Raw genomic sequence first — 21,321 nt, forward strand, 5'->3', positions numbered from 1 at the left:
TAAGAGGAAAATTGACTACTAGAAGAGGTTTATCACAAAGTTTTAAAAAAATGATTGCCACGATCTTAAAGAGAAATCACTAAATTTCAGTTCATTATTTAGAATAGAGAAGTTATGATGCTGATAAGTCGATCAGTACTTGTTAGCTAGTTGAAGATTGTGCACAAAGTTGAAATTGGATCGACACTCTTAAATGCGAACTAACTATTTATCACTGTTTAAGTATTGACGTATTTATTGTACTAGCTACATCAAAGCAGGCCCTGAACAACTCTTGTTCGACTTAACTATTAAATTGTGAAGCTTTTCTTTTTTCCGACCATCAATTCATGGTGACTGATGTCATCAGCATTTCCTCTCTTCACATTTCTGGCAATATACTGTGCAGTAACTGGTTTTCCGCCACACTCCTAGCCATCCATCCATCAGCTGCTTCCGCGCTTCCACTTATATCTTAACCATCAATAATAATGACGGGGTGCGCAAACAAAAATGGAGGTTTTATTTTGTTTATACTTTCTATTAATGTACATTTCTTTAAACTTCGTGAAGAGATTCATCAAGAGCTCCTACTCGCTCTTCTTTCTTAGCTTCTTGCAAATTCCTCATCTTCACTTGGTTTTACCACATCTTACACCTAAGGTGGCGAAGGGCCAGTCTTCCTTAATGCGAAGATTAAGTGAATAAAAAGAACCAGAGAAAACGGATGATAACAATTAAACATTTCAATTTTATACTCTTTTAATTGCAACTGAATTTATTTTTCTTTTCTCATTCAACATTAACAATCAAGTTCTCAGAAACAGAATTCACCTTCAAAATAAGAAAACTAAGACCCTCGTTGAAAACATTTGGAGTAACTAAGCATCTAAATAAACCTTAACAGTAAAACTATATATAATTAATTATGCACTACTTCCTAAAATTGTCGGTTAGCCCCAGATGATTAAGAACAGATAGTTGAAGGCTAAAATTAACTTGTCCAACTTGAACCAAGTTGACGTTGGTTCAGTCTCTAACTCGAGTTACTTGTATTAACAACCTAAACTGATGTAGAACATTTGTTGTTTGTAAAGTTATATTTTTGGTTTTAGTGTTTTATTAGATAATTATTTACAGTTGTTTTTGAGCGTATTGTTATTTCAAAATGATGAAGGTAAGTGCGTAATGTTTGATTTATTCATAGTGATTAATTGTAAATTACAACTGAGCAATTAGTAAGATTAATCATTTAAAATACTTCTTCTTAGTATCTATCACTAAATTAAATCGTCTCAAATAAACCCCAATAACGAACTATCTTTCATTGAGAAAGTTTAATATTTGTTAAAATAATTTACTCTCGGAGGTGCAGAGCAGAATTTAGAGATAGAGTAAACTTTATCTTTAAAGTGGAGAAAGAAATGTTTTATTCCTATAATCACAGTAACTGTTACAAGCTGAAAGTAGAAAAGAATCGCCAAAGTAAAAGAAGCCTCAAGGCATAAATAAAACTAAGTACATTTTATTTTTTAAAAAAAGTGATGCAACACTTTTATGTGAACTTCTTAAAAATACTTTGGTGAATAAGGCTGGAAACATAGTGGAGCGGCGAGCAAAGCGGCGATGATAGCGAAGAGCGAAGTGGCGAAATCAAACACAAGTAAACATATGGGACCGCGCATAGTGGCGAGCAAAGCGAAGATAGAGCAACTCTATCTATTTCTAGTTTTTGTTTTTGCCGCTGTGCTCTTCGCTATCATCGCCGCTTTGCCCGCCGCTCCACTATGTTTCCAGCCTTAGTTTGATGGTGGATGTTCCATTTATAATCAATACAAAGTATAATTTATTTTTTCTTATTATTAAACATTTGCATGTAGATATGGTGTGGAGAGATCAATGAACAAAAGAGAACAATAACAGATCAGAATATGCGGGAACAAAACAGTGAATAAAGAAACACTGAAAAGACAGAAAATTGAGAAACAGAACTTTAAAATCTTAAATCTACAAACTTCTGTGACCATAGATCAAAAACTTACTCGCTAGATCTCGCATATTTCTTAGAAAAACTACAAAGTAAACTTCCAAGTACAAATGTCCTCTGTGCAGATGGTTTTAAAAATTGATAGCAAAAGTGCCTTATTAAAACTAAAACACACAAGAAAGGATACACACCTTCGCATTACAGAAACAAGGAAACTGCTTAATTCCATTTCTGCAAGTGAACCTACTCGTTTAGTGGGGATAGGGGCTAACTCAGGAATAAAAGGAAAAGAAATATAAGGGAGGTTTAAAGAGGCTGTAGAAGCAAATAGTTGTTCAAAATGTAGCACATTATTACCTTCCGATATAAAAGGTTATTATAATAAGAAAATGTATTCAGTATGGTGAAAGGAATATGAAATCTAGGCCAATAAGAAAAGTAAACTTTATGGCGTTTTTGAAGCTTACACCTTCAGTAAATCTTGATGAAAGAAGTTATGAAATTCTATGGCCCACTGTCACCATTAAGCTTTAACCACAATAATGGCAAAAATAGGTATTAATAATATTTTCCTGAGATTAGGAATTGAAAGTGGACCGAACCATATAATTCTGACATATCCTAAATATACGAGGGTCGTTTGAAAAGTCCGTGCAAAAATAAAAACTACTTAATTTTTTGGGGTAAACCTTTTTTATTTTTCAACATAGTCTCCTTTTAGGCTTATACACTTCGTCCAACGCTGCTCTAGTTTGTTGATCCCTTCCGAATAATAGGATTTGTCCAAGTCTGAAAAATAGCCATTCGTTTCTGCAATCACCTCCTCGTTTGAATAAAATCTTTTTCCCGCCAGCCATTTCTTCATATTGGGGAACAAATAGTAGTCCGAGGGAGCCAAGTCTGGAGAATAGGGGGGATGTGAAACGAGTTGGAACCCTATTTCCATTAATTTTGCGACCACAACTGCTGAGGTGTGAGCTGGTGCGTTGTCGTGATGGAAAAGGACTTTTTTGTGGGCCAATCGTGGGCGTTTTTCTTGCAGCTCGGTTTTCAAACGGTCCAATAACGATGAATAATATGCACCTGTAATAGTTTTACCCTTTTCCAGATAGTCGATGAGGATTATTCCTTGCGAATCCCAAAAGACAGTCGCCATAATCTTTCCGGCCGAAGGAACGGTCTTCGCCTTTTTTGGCGCAGATTCCCCCTTGGTAACCCATTGTTTAGATTGTTCTTTGGTCTCAGGAGTGTAGTGATGTATCCATGTTTCATCCACAGTAACGAAACGACGCTTAAAGTCCTGCGGATTCTTCTGGAACAGCTGCAAACCTATACGCTATAAGTAACAATGACAATAACTGACATCGAACTAACTAATTGAGGGGAGAAGTTACCCAGTGTTAACACTCCCTAAGTCGTCTCCCACGATTAGCTACTGGCGTTTTAATCGTATGGGAGGATGATCTGGATGGAGATGAGATGATAAGTGGCGGACAAGAGGATTGCAATGAGAGTGCAAGTTCTGATGAAAACTTTTATAGCGAGTTCGCGCAACCTGGACCTACAAACGGAATTTCCAAGTCTGTGTGGATAGTTAGATTTGAAACGTCAAAATGGAGCGTTAACGGTAGTGCGGAAAATAATTATAACAACTAAAGACACCGAACTATTCAAATTTATAAAGCAAAATCATATCTTAATCCACTTTGTAAACGTGTAAAATTGTAATAGGGATTACTTTACCCAAAATGGAACTTAAGATAAAAGCGAACCCTCTTCAGTTAAATTGATTTTGTCAGGTGCTAGCTCTGGTGATTATGGCGGTTGCATTTCACAGTCCAGAGTTGGCGAGAAGCAGGATATGTATACTAATATAGTTAACAATGCCGCAATTGGTATATTTGCTCAAACGGTTAAATACCAAAGCGATAGCACTAAAGAGAAATCTTCGTCAATCAAAAGGTGACGTCTGATGGTCTGATCTACAGTAAATGTCATAGATGGATTGCAAGTCATTTGCTAATAACTTCAATTAACCCAGGCCGACGCATTTCATTGGATGAACAATGAGTTAGTGGGCCAAACTTCAGAGTCAGTGGACTACACCTTTATGATAATTTAGATTATTTAATGCATAAACTTTAAAAAATATATTTTTTTATTATTTTTTAAAAAATATATCATATATTTTTACCAAATCAACTTTATAATTCAGAAATTGTAGATTCTAGAAATATTACTGTAGAGAGTGACTGTTAGCGGTTTCCATTTTGTTCTGTCAACAATTAATTGTAGAGAACTTTATTTGTTTTCCAAATTAAAATGTAAATAGATCAAAACAATCAGAGTTTTACTTATTCCGATTATACTAGTTGAACCAATTAAAGATATCGATTCGGATAGAGTCTCAACCATCTTGAAGATATTGGCTCGCTTGTTTGATACTGCTGAGGAAAGAATAGGAGCATTGCTAAGCAGGTGAGTTCCTAGTGGACCTGCGGCGTTTAATGTAATTCGCAGTTTACTTGTTTTTTTGGGAGTCTGAAGTTGTTTTCAGCAGTTATCCAAACTGGACAGGTGTAAATCAGGAGAGGTCTAAGAGGGTCTTGTAGAGCAGTTCGTTGTTGGAGTGCTTGAGTGAAGTATTCCAGTTAATTAACGGGTATAGCTGTTAAAGTCTGCTATACGCCTGTTGTACGTTAAGTGTTGATGTGCAGACTTGTGTCGAGGATCACGCCAAGATAGCGCGATGCTTTGTATTTCTGATCCCAAAGAATTGCTCGGTTGTTAATTGTAAGCAAAAAGAAGTTCTTCGTTCCTGAAACTCATAGAGCGAATGCACTTGCCGAGTATTTGTGGAAAAACTAAAATCCACTATTAAAGTATTTTTAAAATAATAATTAAAAACTATCTAATTACAGGAATAAACTCGCTATACTTTCTTGAATACTAAAATTTAGTTCACTTAAATGAAGTCTGGAAAGATTTATTGGTTTACAGGGAGTGTGGAAGTTATCTGTGAGTTTGCTTTCTTAGCGTTTTCTCATTTCCTTTCAACCATTGCAAAGATAATGTTTGTTGAAGCAGAATAAATTTAGCCGGCATTTATTGCTGCAGTCATTATTAGCACAATAGACACAATCATATCAAAATTAGTACAGTGTTTTGGTTAAGTAGAAATAAATTATTAAGATAGTTTAAATTAAGAGGTCAATTTGTAGATGTTGCTTTAGAGCAGCGTTTTCCAACCTGTGGTACGCGAGTTGCTTGTTGGTGGTACGTGAAAAATAATCAATAATGGCGGACATAAAAAATTTTAAAAAAAATTAAAGCATTAAAATATCATAGAAACATTTTTACCAATAATTCTTAAAAATTATTTTAATTTATAATATTATACAGTAAAGTTGTTAATATGTACATAATAAGATTGGTCTGTCTCAAAATATACAAGAAAATATAGCAGCACATTTAACAGGTTTTAAATTGTCTTTCATGAAGTATTTTCCAAAACCCGAAAACACAAATAACTGGATTTCAAACCCCTTCTATAAAGAATATTTAGGAAAAGCTACATCATTATCAATAAAAGATAAAGAAAATTTAAGAGAATTATAATGTGACAGAACTTAAATGATAACTATGTAAAAATCTGCTTAAATAGACTGATTGAAATGAGTAAGCTCTATCCGAGCAACATTATATTTAATTGGTACTTACAGGTAGTTGAATGCTTATAAGTAATTAATTTAGAAGATTTGGGCACAAATATAATAATCTTAAAGAAGAACTTTGTAAATTAATTAATAATTTTGAAGAGAAAAATATGAACTCAATTTTTAATTGTTTAAAAAAGTTTTAAAACTAAGATCTTGCACTTTACAAAGTTTATAAAGTGAACATGAACTCGAACTGTAACAGATACATTGTATCTGTATACAAATAAAGATAATAATAGTAAAATAACCAATTTCACGAAACACAATCATATTTACAAATGATACAAATTAGCATTGATGTACTACGAAGGGGTACGCGAGATAAAAAAGGTTTGGAAACGCTGCTTTAGAGCTTCATCTAGCTCAGACTATAACTTAGAAAATCAGTTGTTTTTTTGGACAATTGATATCGTATTTGATTATAAACGAAATTTAAATTTAATTCTTTTTCCTGTAAGAATACCTAAAAAGTTTTTGTGGATATCCGTTCGACCAGCATCATGTGGCGGAGGGTTTTCAATACCTAAAGTTGATTTCAAGTAATTTCCGCTTTTAAGCTAAGATTTACTTCATGCATTCTAGCTATTTGCTTTCAAATACATAAAGATAGAATATTTACGTTTTTAAAACACAAAAATACACCCTTCTATGGAAATAAACGAGAGAATTTTGAAACTAGCACTGAGATATTCAAGCGACGCCTCTCCGCGGATTGTTATAAACGTTTTTCCTGTACACTGCAACTTTGATTTTGGTTTGTTTCTGTGCTAGACAAAATCCATTTAGTAAAAGTCAAGAAATGATTGTATGATTACATTACTTAGAAAGAAGGAAACTAAGTATAAATTTAATATGCAGACGTCAAGTTTATTTTTTTTTTTTTTAACATGAATTAGGTCCTTATCTAAAGGGCTTAGGATACCATGTCGGAAGGATGTGAGTAATTATTCTGTTCTTCTTAATAATAATTCTTGTATTTAGAATGCACATTACCGCACCAATGACCAAGAAGTAGGTAAACAATGAGATTTTAATATTAAAAACAATAAAGTAATTAGGCGCAGCATCAAGAGGCGTCGAAGATTCCTGCAACGGTATAAGGAGATAGCTTCATGATTGAAGGGTTAATCAATTGTATCAATTCAATACTTGAATAATCTTGAATATTAACTAATTTAAGCTGAGCGGGTTAAGAGGCGGGACCTGCAAAGCTAATATGCATTGTGGTACTGGGTTCGATTCCCGGTCTTGGCCTTGGATTTTATTTAATGGTTAAATGAGAAATAGTAAAGTACGTTAGCTAGTCGCCTCCGTCCAAGATACCTAGTAAATGTTAGTTGGACGTTAAGCCCCGCCTGAAAAAATAGGCGATTACTTTACCTTTTTTTAACTAATTTATCGGAAGTAATGATTTAGAGTTTAAGAAAAAGGGCTGTTTCGAACGAATGATTTGTAGAAACTAATAGGATCGAATCAGATTTGGTTGGAAGATGAGAATTTTAGGGAGATGTCTTTGGAATGTTTTTCCAATCAAATGTGAATAACCTTCCAAATTGAGCTGATAATTTGAAGTTTATCGAAACTACGACATCGAACAAATCATAACGACACTGACAACGAGAATACTGGACACAAGTGGAAGGCAGGACAGCTCATTTTCTCACAAAACTATTAGGGCTCTCGTTACGTATATATTGTAATATTTATTAGGCTAACGCCAATTAAATGCAACAATAAAAACACAATATTAGTGTTGTTGTTTGTAAATAAAGAAACCATAATGAAATCTGTCCAAAAGGAAATAAATAACATGTGGCCAGTAAATGATAGTGTTTGGGCCAGGTTGTTAGTTAAGTGTAACCTTTCTAAATTCGTGATAAACCATGTATTTGGTGAGAGCCTGGGAACATCTGATGCCCTTTTTTTTTTTCTTTTATTATGTCATCGGATGTGTCCTTCTTTGTGTTGTAAGCGACACTTCGATTCCCCCTCCTTAATCAAATATAAAGGTTCTACAAATATCCTTTTCGCAGGAATATAAACTACAATCGCCCGTTGGAGAATGTTTTGTTTATTGAAGGCGCGTCAACATCCGAGGTTATTGGCGTCCGGAGCTTCTGTTAGTGCACTGTCGGCCTACGGACAGTGTTCTCTCGTTACGTAAATTTAGTTGAATGGTTTTTCTAAAACATGTCTTTCTGCCTAACCATCTTCAGTGAATAAAATAGTTTTTGCTTAAGAAAGAACTTATAACAAAGCTTAATTTTTATAAACTATTGAACCAACCATACTGCTCGTTCTTAATCTAAAACGTATCCACCGCAAATGAAAACCTTCGGATAAATAAAACAACAATAACACGAATCTTCCCGTTCGATTTACAAACAAGCTGTCCAATGAACAAATAGACAAGACTGAGCAAGAATGGTTAAAACTCTCGGTAAATCCAAATTCCTTTTACTTTTCCAGTTTCACGAATAGAACTTAACATACTGTTCATTCGTGTGCGCAAAATAGTACCAACAACTAACCAATAAATATCTACAACTCTTTTGGGGACGAGATTGAAGAGGACAACGATAGCAGAAACAGCCCAATCAAAAAAAAAATGCACTCAAACATGTTAACAAGATTTTTAACTTTTGTAAACAGTTAAGCTAGTTCAAGTAAGAAAATTAGTCGTTATTTAATTTTTAAAATGTCAATTAACATTAGTTTTTTAAATAAAAATGTAAAAGCCTGTCCGAATTTTAAATTCAATAGAACTGTTAGCTACTTTTTGAAGCTAACAGAAGCCTAAAAATGTACCTCGTATATAAAACTTTTTGACTCCTTCAGTAACTAATACATCCATCTTTTATTACTACTTTTTTCTGCAAAATATTTCTCGAATTTATAAAATCTATTTATATTTAGATGCTATTAAGAGGTACCAATAACTTTATAATAGTTAATAATTCGTGAGTGGTGGGAATATGGCGGCCATTGTAGTTATGCATACCATTAGTAATTGTTAGTCTGCTTTCTAAGTTCATTTTAATCGCACAAATAATTTATTCACTACCCATAATTCTGGTATATTACTGCGTTAATGAATCCTCTCATATCGCCTAAGTGAGGCAGCATAAGGTGAAAATTAAATAAACTTTTCCAGCTTGGATTTGTTCAATCGTATTCGCTATTCCTGCCTCAGTCGAACTTCGTCTCTTGAATGCGTTCTTCCCCTTATTTTTTTTTTATTTAAGATATATTTACAATTTATATGTTACATACAATAAGAAAAAAATACAGCATGGTACTCCGTACCGTCTGCCAGGAGTTTTAGTTTGTCAAAAAACATATCTCAATTCCATAATAATAAAAATAAATTAACCCACAATTAAAAAACGTCTCTTCTAGATGGAAATAACAAAACAAACAAAGAAAACCTAAAAATTAATAATTAAATTCTAAAATCAAAAAATTCCTGTATTGCCCTGCTTTTATAACAAAATTATATAAACCTATTAAATTTTCCCCATTTAGAATGTTCATCAATTCCTCTTCTGACATATTTTCTTTTTTTAAAAACTTTTTCCTAAAGGATCTCAGGATAGGGCATACTGCTAAAAAATGATAAATATCTTCTATTTCTCTCAGACTGCACATTGAACACATCTGTACCTTGTCTAATTCAAATGGTTTATAATTCAAATTCAAAAGTTCTCCTCTACATTTCATTACAATTCCAATTTTGTTGGTGTACTTTAAGTGAGAAAAATAATCTATTTGTTTATTCAATATATTATAAAGGCCATGATGTGTCCCCTGTGCAGCCTTTTCCATACATTCCCGAGTGAAACACTCCTTGTACACATCTAACATCTTATACAGCTCCCCATCCCACGAACTCAAAGAATCCAGTTTCAAATCCAATCTATAATTTATTTTGGCTGCCAATTCACGCCACTCTTTAAACCATGACCAATTCTTCTTTATTATTTCTTTTCCTACAACTTTACACAATCTATTTTCTTCATATTTTAGAATTTTCAATATGTAAGTAAAATGTATTCTGTGTGTACATATGAATTAAATTTCTTCCCGTCTCTAAATAGATGAAGTAATTTGGCGCATTGGGGGGTAATTTGAAGACTTTTTTTATAAAATATCGTTCCACCTTTTCAATTTCCTCATAAAGCTTATATCCCCACACTTGACACCCATAACTTATTACATTTTGAATTGTAGAGTCAAACACTCTAAATTTAGACTAATAGGGTACATGCAAATTGCCAAAAAAATCTCTCCACATCATATTAATTCCTACTTTTGCCTTATTCACTTTCTCTTTAATATCACACTTCATTTTTAAATTATTACTCAATACTAATCCTAAATACTTATAATTTTTCACACATTCTATTTGCTCCTTATTTAAAAACCACTTCTCATTTTTCGTACACATCTTACCACTATTACTTTTTTTAAAAACCATGATTTTGGATTTATTTAAATTTATATGCAGATTCCACGTTTTACAATATCTCTCTAGCTCACCTATCATGTACAGCAAACCAACCGAATTATCAGATATAAGAACAATATCATCAGCATAGGCCAACATATTTACCTTTTTATTTCCTATAATCACCCCACCACCGAGTTCCTCTGCAAGGTCATTTACAAAGAGGTTAAACAAATATGGATTATTTAATAGTTGTAGTCACCACAGTCATTAGAAATATAAAAGTTAAGACTTAAAATTCGTAAATCTTGGAAAAGAGTTATCAAATAAGAGCAATTAAACGTTTACGTAGAGTTGTTGAATGATACTGTTGCTTAGAAGATCAAAAAGGAATCGGTAAATTAAAATTTTACTTTTTTTCATAGTATTTAGTGAATAAATTCTTATTTTCACCTTGACCTGGCGCTGCAGTTCTATTGTAGGATCTACCCTGTGCAGATCATCCTCCACATCTTAAAAGTTGGCGTCCCAAGTTAAGTTTGGGCCCATACATTACTTTTCTGGGCACTCTGTCAGGGAAATTTCGCTCCACATGGCCAAGCAATTGTCCTTTCGTTTCAAAAGAGGCTAAGTCGGGTTCTCCATAGAGTCTATTTACTCCATGATTGGAAGGAGTTTTCCATTCTCCTTGTGCAAATAAGAAAGTATGGATTTTACTTTCTTTCCAGATCTGAGTATTTTTTTTTTAATTTTCTCTGGACATCGTTCTAGATACTGTGCTAGCTTAGACTAATTTTCAAAGAGAATCAAAGCAAATCTTGAAGAACTAAACAAGAGTTTTGAAAATTTCAAGTGAAGGAAAAGAAAGGCTAGCCATTGTTAGAGAATTGGGTTTCTAAATTTGGGATCTAATATTTGGTGGATTACCCCAGTCCCCAGTTGCATTGTGTAGTTTCGGTGCAGGTAATGCGAGTAATGATGAAATTGGCTAATTTTTGTTTTGTTTATATCGTACACCTTATAAAGGAAATCTTTTAATTTTGATTTAGCAAGAGTTATTGTTCTAAATTTACTTTGACAACACCCACGGATGCAGGTAAATCCAAAGACTTGGACATCACATCAAGGCTAACACTAAAGAAGAAATGTCTCTTGTACATCACCAGAAGAAGCGGAGCGGTTAGACTAAGCGGTTAATTGTGGAACTGGGTTCGATTCCCGGTCTAATACTTAGATTTATTTCATGGTTAATAGGAGAAATTACAAAAAAAATTGTGGGATAGCAGCCCCGTCCACCGTACCTAATTTAGTAGTTGGACGTAAAGCTCTCATGAAAAAATAGGTATTTACCTTATTTGTGCAACACTTTATTTAAATTGAAATATGTCTTTCTGTCGAGTTCTAACCATCTAAGAATGCATACAATGTAACTAACAATCAAATACGAGGGTCGTTTGAAAAGTCCGTGCAAAAATAAAAACTACTTAATTTTTTGGGGTAAACCTTTTTTATTTTTCAGCATAGTCTCCTTTTAGGCTTATACACTTCGTCCAACGCTGCTCTAGTTTGTTGATCCCTTCCGAATAATAGGATTTGTCCAAGTCTGAAAAATAGCCATTCGTTTCTGCAATCACCTCCTCGTTTGAATAAAATCTTTTTCCCGCCAGCCATTTCTTCATATTGGGGAACAAATAGTAGTCCGAGGGAGCCAAGTCTGGAGAATAGGGGGGATGTGAAACGAGTTGGAACCCTATTTCCATTAATTTTGCGACCATAACTGCTGAGGTGTGAGCTGGTGCGTTGTCGTGATGGAAAAGGACTTTTTTGTGGGCCAATCGTGGGCGTTTTTCTTGCAGCTCGGTTTTCAAACGGTCCAATAACGATGAATAATATGCACCTGTAATAGTTTTACCCTTTTCCAGATAGTCGATGAGGATTATTCCTTGCGAATCCCAAAAGACAGTCGCCATAATCTTTCCGGCCGAGGGAACGGTCTTCGCCTTTTTTGGCGCAGATTCCCCCTTGGTAACCCATTGTTTAGATTGTTCTTTGGTCTCAGGAGTGTAGTGATGTATCCATGTTTCATCCACAGTGACGAAACGACGCTTAAAGTCCTGCGGATTCTTCTGGAACAGCTGCAAACCGTCCTTGCAACACTTCGCACGATTTCGTTTTTGGTCAAGCGTGAGCAATCGCGGCACCCATCTTGCGGATAGCTTTGTCATGTCCAAATGTTGATGCAAAATATTATGTACCCGTTCATTCGAGATGCCCACAGCACTAGCAAACTCACGCACCTTCACTCTTCTGTCATCCATCACCAAATCATGGATTTTATCAATGATTTCTGGAGTAGTAACCTCAACAGGGCGTCCAGAACGTTCAGCGTCACTTGTGCCCATATGGCCATTCCGAAAATTTTGAAACCACTTATAAACTGTTCTAATCGAAGGTGCAGAGTCACCATAATGTTTATCAAGCTTCTCTTTAGTCTCCTGAGGCGTTTTGCCTTTCATAAAGTAGTGTTTAATCTACACACGAAATTCTTTTTCGTCCATTTTTTTGAAAATCACTCGACTTCTTCGATTCAAACGAATGCCAAACACAAAGAAATTGACCGATCTGGCTGAAACTTGGTGTGTGTTCTTCCAAGAGATGCTACTAACTAAACATAACCTCGATACGCGCCAGTAGTGCTATCTCTCTGACTTTGCACGGACTTTTCAAACGACCCTCGTACTCTTCGTACAATTGACTTGCTCCCTTCTATGTACTGATACTAATATAATGAAAACTAATATTACATAACGTCCTCAACGTTCCTTTTCTGACAGACGTAACTCAATCCGCTATGAACAATTCTACAACACCTTATCTGCCCACTAGAATCGTTAAATCGGTCGTCTCCCTTTCCAAACAATTCCTGACAATCCTCCTAGATAGATGTCTTAAGTACCAATAGTGGTTTACTCGAGTAAATCTATGGGAATTATACTTATAAATCTCTTCTGCGCAGTGCTACCAGTGGGTAGTTTCGACCCTCGCAGTTTATCAATATTGTACGGAATGGCTGCACTGCTTGCGGAAAGCCTAGCCGTTGTAATAAATCAAATAAATGAAAAAACTTTTAATTTTTTATTTTTAATCATTTATTTAGTTACAATCTACGCGAAATTAAAAAACCTGTGGTAATTCTATCGTATTCAGTCTCTTCCTACCGGCTGGCTTTAAGATTGTACTTCAAGATCAAGTGGGGTTACTTTGATTAAACGGTGCTTTTATAAATTACTCTAAATAGAGACAAATCGCAGACATTCTAATAGATCTCAATTGAAAATAATAATTATGCATAGAAACATCAATTTCATTTATAACTACTTTATATTTCAGTTTCATGAACACATTCGGCACTACTTTTCCATATTTCTATATTATTGTCACAGACAAAACAAAAGGAATCAATACTGAGTAAAGTATTAGCTCCACCTGACTAACGTGTAGACGCAGCGCCCAGATACTATTATAAGGAGGAATACAGTCTATTTATCTGAAGTTAATAGGCATCACTTTCTTTTGGTTGCGTGCCCAAAATGAGGTACTAGCATCTGGTCATCTAAGAGCTACCTGATTTACACGACTTCTCAAATTAAAATGAACAACAAACTAAACATGCATTTAGAGCTACTTAACACACAGTAGCTCTTTACTAGAAGATTAGTTATTTGTACTTAACATCTTTACAGTTTTTATTAGATTGATTTAAACAGATGGAACTTGTCTATTATCGTGCTGTTTCGTTGGCTTCATTCATCTCAAATTGGTGAAGAATATGAACTTTAATTGATCATTGTGAATTCGTAGTGGTAGATTCACCATTCTAGGGAATCCTCCTGCAAAGTAGCAGCCAGTAGGATGGTCCAGACTGTCTTTGAAGGACGTCTCTTTTCTCCACTTTTCTGTTTATCAATTTAAGCCGCTTCGCGATCATGGTCGCCCAGAACCTTTTCTAGTGCACTGCTGGCCATTCTACAGATTTTTGGTTTTATTTTATGATAGAAACACTTCTATTCAGTCTCCAAAACCATTTACTGTTTTTTACAAACATTATTTTTTTTCAATTCTCAATCACGAATATCTTTTTTCACGCGAGTTAAACCAACCATACGATTCATATGTAAAATTCTTACAATTAGTGCGAAAATAATAGCGATTTAAAATTCATAATTTGGTTAAATGATTTCTTTTACTGTTTTCCCAAACAGAACATAAAATAAATAAATAAACAAAAATAAAATAAATTATGTATACAATAATAATGATGTGTAACGATACTAATTTCTACAGTGAATTAAATTTTTAGTAAATAATGTACAATGTTTTCCTTGTATTTTTCTTTGTCAAAATATTTTCTTTTACAGTTTTATTCATTACTTTTCTTTAAATCTGTATTTTTATATTTTTAATCTGTACGATTCCTGAAGGTACAGTCATGCCAAAACGTGCTATTGTGAAGGGATGGTTGACTCGTTTTCTAATCTCCATCCAACCTTTGTAAAAAAGAATTTTTACTACTTCCGGACCAATCCTTCAGAACCAAAATTAAAACCCATGGTTACATCTTCAAAAGAGAAGAACCACCTATTTGCTCTGAGTGTAATAACGTCCCTTTAACTGTACGCCATATCCTGGTTGAATGCCCCAAGTATTCCAGAGCTAGGCAAAAGTGTAACATTTCCTCACAAATGGAAGAAGTATTGAAGGACGATGAAAACAGCGTACAAAACACTCTGCGATTTCTGAAGGATATTAATGTTTTTAATTCAATGTAACAATAGACACTTTACTACGCGAGGTCACTTTTAAAATACAAACTTATAGAAATCGGTATTTTACAAAAGTTAGGTAGCAGTAAAAATAACAGTAGTATTTGATAATAGTAACAATTTAGGAAGGAGTAGGTTAGGCAGTGTGAATGTGTGTGTGAAAGAGGTGTAGGGGGGCCAATGCCGGGGCAGGGGTGGCAAACAGTTGTCTTCTTGTCTCGCAGGACGTCTTCCTGCACTTTCTCGGGAGCCACTGCTTTCTAGGACGGGTGGGTCTGTGTCGGGATTGGCACCCTGGCACGCGTATGAATGGGCTGCGTAAATGTAAATAGATTTAGGATTGTAAATGAGTGAGAGGAATATAGAGTACTCCACTCAATGTATATATAGGAATATAACTATTAGGATGAATGTATTTATTAGAATGATTGTATTTATTAGGATGATTGTATTTATTAGGATGATTGTATTTATTAGGATGATTGTATTTATTAGGATGATTGTATTTATTAGGATGAATGTAATTAATAAGATGAGTATATGAGTGTACATATAAATTTTGTGTAAATAGGTTTTTTTAAAATTTAGGTTAGATCTCTATGGGGTGCGAGGAATATCGAGTACTCCACCCCAACATTAGTTAGTTAGGTTAGAAGAAAATAGGAGTTAGGCCAACCGTTAGGTTTGTATCGATCAGATTGACTAGGTGTAGGTTAGGCTGTGTAGTAAAGTGTCTATTCTACAGTATAGTTTAGGTGCAAAGGACCCTTGTTGTTGCGCACCTTACAAAACCCCAAAAAACAAAATTAAAAAATCTTTTATTTTCTAAATGAACGAGAGCAAAAGATTCATATATTAGATATGAATATGTAAGTACCTTTCTTATCTTTCTGCTAATTTGTAAATGCCTTTGGCATAAAATTCTTTGGGTTGATCTCGAAGCCACTTTTACACCTGATTTTTTACCTCTTCATTGGATCGAAAATATATCCCTCGTAGACGATCTTTAAGGGGTCCAAACAGATGGAAGTCTGATGGGGCGAGGTCGAGGCTGTAGGGGGGATGTGGAAGGATCTCCCATCCCAGTTTCTGAAGTTTTTCTTTCGTCAGCTGTGCCGTATGTGGACGGGCGTTGTCATAAAGCAAAATCACGCCTTCAGTCAAGAGCCGACGGCGTTTCGTTCGAATTGCAGATCTTATCTTGTTTTCCAGCATGTCACTGTAGTACTGGCTGTTGATTGTTCTTTGGCCTTCAAGAAAATCACAATAAATTGGCCCCTGAAAATCCAGAATACTGTAAGCATGACTTTACCGGCAGATGGCTGGGTCCTGAATTTTTTCCGAATGGGAGAAGTCGTATGCTTCCACTCAAGGCTCTGTCGTTTTGAATCTGGCTCATAGTGGTGGATCCATGTTTCATCACACGTTACAATTCTTTTGAAAAAACCTTCTCCTTCAGTCGAATATCGATTTTTCAACTGTTGACTGATTTGAAGCCGGGTTTCTTTGTGAGGGTCCGTGAGTTGTCTGGGCACGCATCTCGCACAGGTTTTCTTGTACTGCAGCTTGTTGTGAATAATTTTATGGACAGTTCCAACACTCGCGTTTACTTTTTCACTTATCAGTTCAACGGTGATACGCCTATTGTCCCGAATTAACGCGTCAATCCGAGATTCGAGAGAGGAAGTCCCAACTTCGATCGGTCGTCCACTGCGTTGCTCGTCAGAAACTTTTGTACGGCCACTTTGAAACTGTTCTACCAATTTGTAAACGTTCAAACGATTCAAACAATTGTCTCCGTACACTTTTAACATTCTTTTGTGGATTTTACTACCTTTCTCTCCTTCCGCGACTAAAAATCTGATCACGGCACGTTGTTCTTCCACGGTGCAATTCTCGAGCGGACTCGCAATCGTTAACTGAGTAAATTTGAGGTTATGTTTACAAAATATAATTGAACAGCTGATCAGATGTCATCGCAAGGTTGCCAACTTTATGTCCTGAAAGTTTCATACGGATCAATTTAGCTGTTTTTGAGCAGTAGTAATTTGTCTCGTTACTTATTGAATGACCATCGTACATACATGATGTATCAAATAGGTACATATGTACATACATTTGAGAAAACTGTAAAACAATGAATTTAAGGAACTTATAAATTGAAGATTGCTCATTATTTTTGCATTTATTATGGAAACGTAGTAAGTTCAACTTGTCTAAAAAAATTAAAACAAGAATAATTTAACAAAAACAATAATTAAATTTAAACAAAAATAAAACACTGAAATATAAGAAATTAGTCCAATAATGTATATTTCCATTGTAGATTTGACTATATCGTAGTCATTATAAACCCAAATAAAATTTTTATTAAGATTCTCCCTTAAAATTAAATTGTATTAATATTAATTATTAAATGTTTATATTCTCCCTTCCGAGGCGCCACAGTAGCCGAGCGGTTAGAGGTGAGGCCCGCAAAGCTAAGAATTATTGTGGCACTGGGTTCCAGGCACAATCCAGAGGCTCTATTGTGTCAACGCTACATATTCTGGACAGGTTGGCCAGAAAGCCTACGCCACACGATCCAGAGGCTCTATTGTGTCAACGCTACGTATTCAAAAAGTTCAAATACAAAGCTAAATTGCATATTTTATATGAAAAGTATAATATCAAATTTGCAGACCAATTTTTATTATTTTTATATTTGTGTTGTTAATCAGAATAATTGGCTCCTACTCAGATTGGCTCTTACTCGTCCATTACTCAAATATAGTTACAACTTCGCCACTTGTGTTGCCTTCTCCAGGGAGAAATAATTCAATCCTACGACTAAAATAAATTTAATCAGTTATTAAAAAAAGTCAGTCTTAACTTTCTGTAGCTACATATTAAAACTTTTAATAGAACATTATCAGTTATTGTACGAAAAATTATATTTAAATTAATTAATATGTAGTTAAAGAGGATTTTTCGCCCAGAGAAACTCTTTTATGACTCTGCGGCCATTTCTCGTAGTCTGGAGTCTGATAATTTTTGACCACTTTAAATAATTTTTGTTTTAAGATTCAAAATAACTTCTTAAAATAAAGTTTAAACTTTTTATTAATTGAAATTTCATATTTGATTATTATGTTACACGCCAGTTTCAAAATACTGCATTAATACATATACAATTTGGGGTACATAAAATACAATATATATATATGAAGTTGTATGTAATCAAATAATGTACTATGTGTACGGTTCACTATCTGATAGAAAGCCGGTGTGGTATGTATGTATGTTCGTACGGTATCACTCCTGTTATTAGTGGAAGCGAACAGCTGGGTAATTTGCCTATCAGAGCTGACGGCCTGCGATGGACACCGGCACTTATCACCGCGGTAATTACTACCTAGTTCTACCCCCCTCTCACTCTTACTTAAACTATAATAATGCCTCACTTTAACCCCAACATCATTCTACTTTATATAAGGTTCTCAAGTTTGGTGCATTTACTTAGTTTTGCATCGTTTCTACTTAAGCCAGGCCCCGCTTAGTATATGATTCTAAAAAAGCAATAATTATATAATTTTCTTATATTTTCTAGCCAATCTTAGTATGAAATCGCACTTGTTATTTTTTATGTTTTCATTTTCTCTCGGTTAAATTATACTTTTAGCACCAAAGCACGCAAATAAATCATACACCAAAATTTAAGCTCTTACGTCGTAAAGTCCTCTAGCTATAGAAATCAGATGTGAAACGATTAAAGGATTTTCAGTTTCTGCCATAAGACATCGTGCAGAAAACTTCACATTAATGTACAATATATGTATATATTTCAGTGAGGTGCAATGACATTTATTTGTGGGGAAACGTTTAAAAACAAGAACTGCTACCGGCCATCACACTGTAAATGTCTTCTTTACATTCTAAGACTTTAATATGCTGCTTAAGCGAAACCCGAAAAGCCGTTTCTAGCTGAAAAAGACTCAGAATTAGATATAGTCATAGACTCATAGAAGACTAATAGAATCTGGTAATATCAGCTAGAAAGAGAACTCTAGGATTCTTTTGCTTAAATATTCTAATTCTTCATAGACCAGACGGACTTGGATATGACATTTCTACTTAAGGCAAAATGTTAAATGTGCGTAATTTTTTTTTGGGATTTTATAATTAGCAGTTAAATAAAAAGTATTTTTATTTTTTAATCTTTTACTGTAATTTACCACTGCAGCGGTTGTTGCAACAAGCAAATATGGTGAAAGAGAAAAGAAATAGAAGAAAATCATGAGTGGAGAAGGCACCCAGTGGTGCCACTCCAGTAACGTGCTTTGCTCTCACGATAAGAGAAGATCACGAGGCCATCTTCTCTTCAATCTCCTTAGAGGATTACCTGGTAATGTGAAGGAAGATAGGTTTTCTATGAGAGGATTAGGGTGAGCTGCTGTAGAGGAATGAAATTTGAGAAAACGAGTGTTAGCAAGATCTGTAATGAAAGGGATTTTGAGGAGATTATGGATAGTGAGGTTAGATACATAGAACGGAGCGTTAAGAAGTTTTCGAAGTATTTTTGACTGTAATGCCTGGAGGCGTAGTGAGTTAGAACGCTTAGTCGATCCCCATACTTCGATGCCGTATACCAAATAGGTCGCTGTAACAGTAGGTATAAGAGTCTTTTGTTATGTAGGTTAAGTTTCGAACGTTTGTCAAGTAGTCTGGCGAGAGGTTTGTAGCGTTGGTTAGTTTCTTGTCTTTTCAGTCTAGTATGGGGATTCCATGACAACCGTTTGTCTAGGTGCAGTCCAAGGTAGCGTACTTTGTCCACAGTTGGTATAGGAGTTTGGTCCAAGATGACAGGAGGTAGGATTTTCCGTCTGAGAGTAAATACTATAAACTTTGACTTCGTAACGTTGGTTTTGATTCTCCATTTGAAAAGCCAATCCTGTAAGTGGTTGATGTGTGTTTGTAGAGCTCATGTAGCGATAAGCGATAAAGAAATTTTCCAACCTGGGTATAAAAATGGAAAGAAGTTCTCCTCAAGACGAACCTTCTCAATCAAGCAATTTATTCATTTGACTCTCACATTGCAGTCTAATTTTCACATTTGAATGGATATAAAAAAAAGAAAAATGTTGAATGCCTGAATTGCTAGAAAGGAAAATAAGTATTTAGCGAGAAACAATTTGTTAGTTGGAAGGCCATCTTGTATTACTGCCAGTAATTAGAATAATTACTTATTCTCATATCTGCTTCTATTTATTCCTTTTATATAAATGATCTTATCGTGAATAATGAAGTTTATTTTCTACAATGACACATGAATGTGAATATTACTAACAAATATTATTTTTTAAAACGTAGTGTATCCTATGAACGTTTCTATAACAAGACTAATTTGGAAGTTTTGAGCTTAAATATATTCATATTTTTCAAAGGTGAGAAAAATTTAATCTCTCTTATTCCAAATCATCTTTTTTCTCGACTCCTTATTTGATGGTCTACCTGGAAGAATAGGCATTACTTCAGTTTTACTTTTAGAGAATCGATTTTTCAAAAACGATTCCTACGATTTTTCTTAAACTCCGCAAATATCTAGATCAACAACTTTTATAAGACTTATTTTTCCGGAAAAAATTCAGCAAAGGGCACTTCTAAGAGAGGGGGCAGTCAGGCATTCATCTTAAGTGCCATTACTTCGTGCTGTCTTGGCACCACCATAATGGCAGTAAAAATTAAATTTGGAACTGAATTTCCAATTTAAACAAAACAAAACAAAAAAAATGGCTGATTGGAAGTGACACTTAACTGAATAGAGACCTCAGCACAATGTGGAAATGAGCCTGTGCATTACTGTACCGTAATGATCCCATTTTGAAGAAGGCACAAGAGATTTACCGAACCACAGGCATAGAATAGGTTTTTTAGATAGACTGGAAAGTTGTAGCTGTTTCATCACCGATACAAGGACAAAACCAGGATGACAATTCAAGGATTAGAAGAAGGCTTACCCACTAACTTTACCAGTTAAGCGCGGAATTTAGTTTAAAAAAAAAAAAAACCCACAGTGTGCGGAATTAAAATCTGACAATGACGTGTATAGACGTGGAACGCAGGGCAAAACAACTAAAAGTTTACAACATCGTAATAGTCACTGCAAACATTTTTTCTACATCTTCTGGGACTTGAGATTACAGAGCATTCTGTGCTCATTCAAAATCTTGCACCGCTTCACGTATGCATTGCCTAGTTCACTAGGGACGCAAGAGCTTTTACAAGGAAAAAAACAGCTTTAAATTCTGTGCAAAATGAAATCATGCTCTTACTGAGGTCTGAATCTCTAACTAAGGTACGAGGGTCGTTTGAAAAGTCCGAGCAAAA

General features: G+C 34.7%; 1 protein-coding gene across 1 annotated transcript in view; it reads left to right on the forward strand.

The window, feature by feature from the left end:
- Positions 1–1,032: 1,032 nt before the first annotated feature.
- ss (aryl hydrocarbon receptor spineless) overlaps positions 1,033–21,321 on the forward strand; it is a 285,172-nt gene continuing 264,883 nt past the window's right edge. Inside the window, exon 1 of the mRNA XM_074138437.1 lies at positions 1,033–1,156. The gene's annotated coding sequence lies outside the window, so the exon portion shown is untranslated. The remainder of the gene's footprint in view (positions 1,157–21,321) is intronic.

The sequence above is a fragment of the Rhodnius prolixus genome, unplaced genomic scaffold (genome assembly GCF_049639745.1).
Source record: "Rhodnius prolixus isolate KJV_2025 unplaced genomic scaffold, Rpr scaffold_1, whole genome shotgun sequence".
Classification (NCBI taxonomy): Eukaryota; Metazoa; Arthropoda; class Insecta; order Hemiptera; family Reduviidae; genus Rhodnius; species Rhodnius prolixus.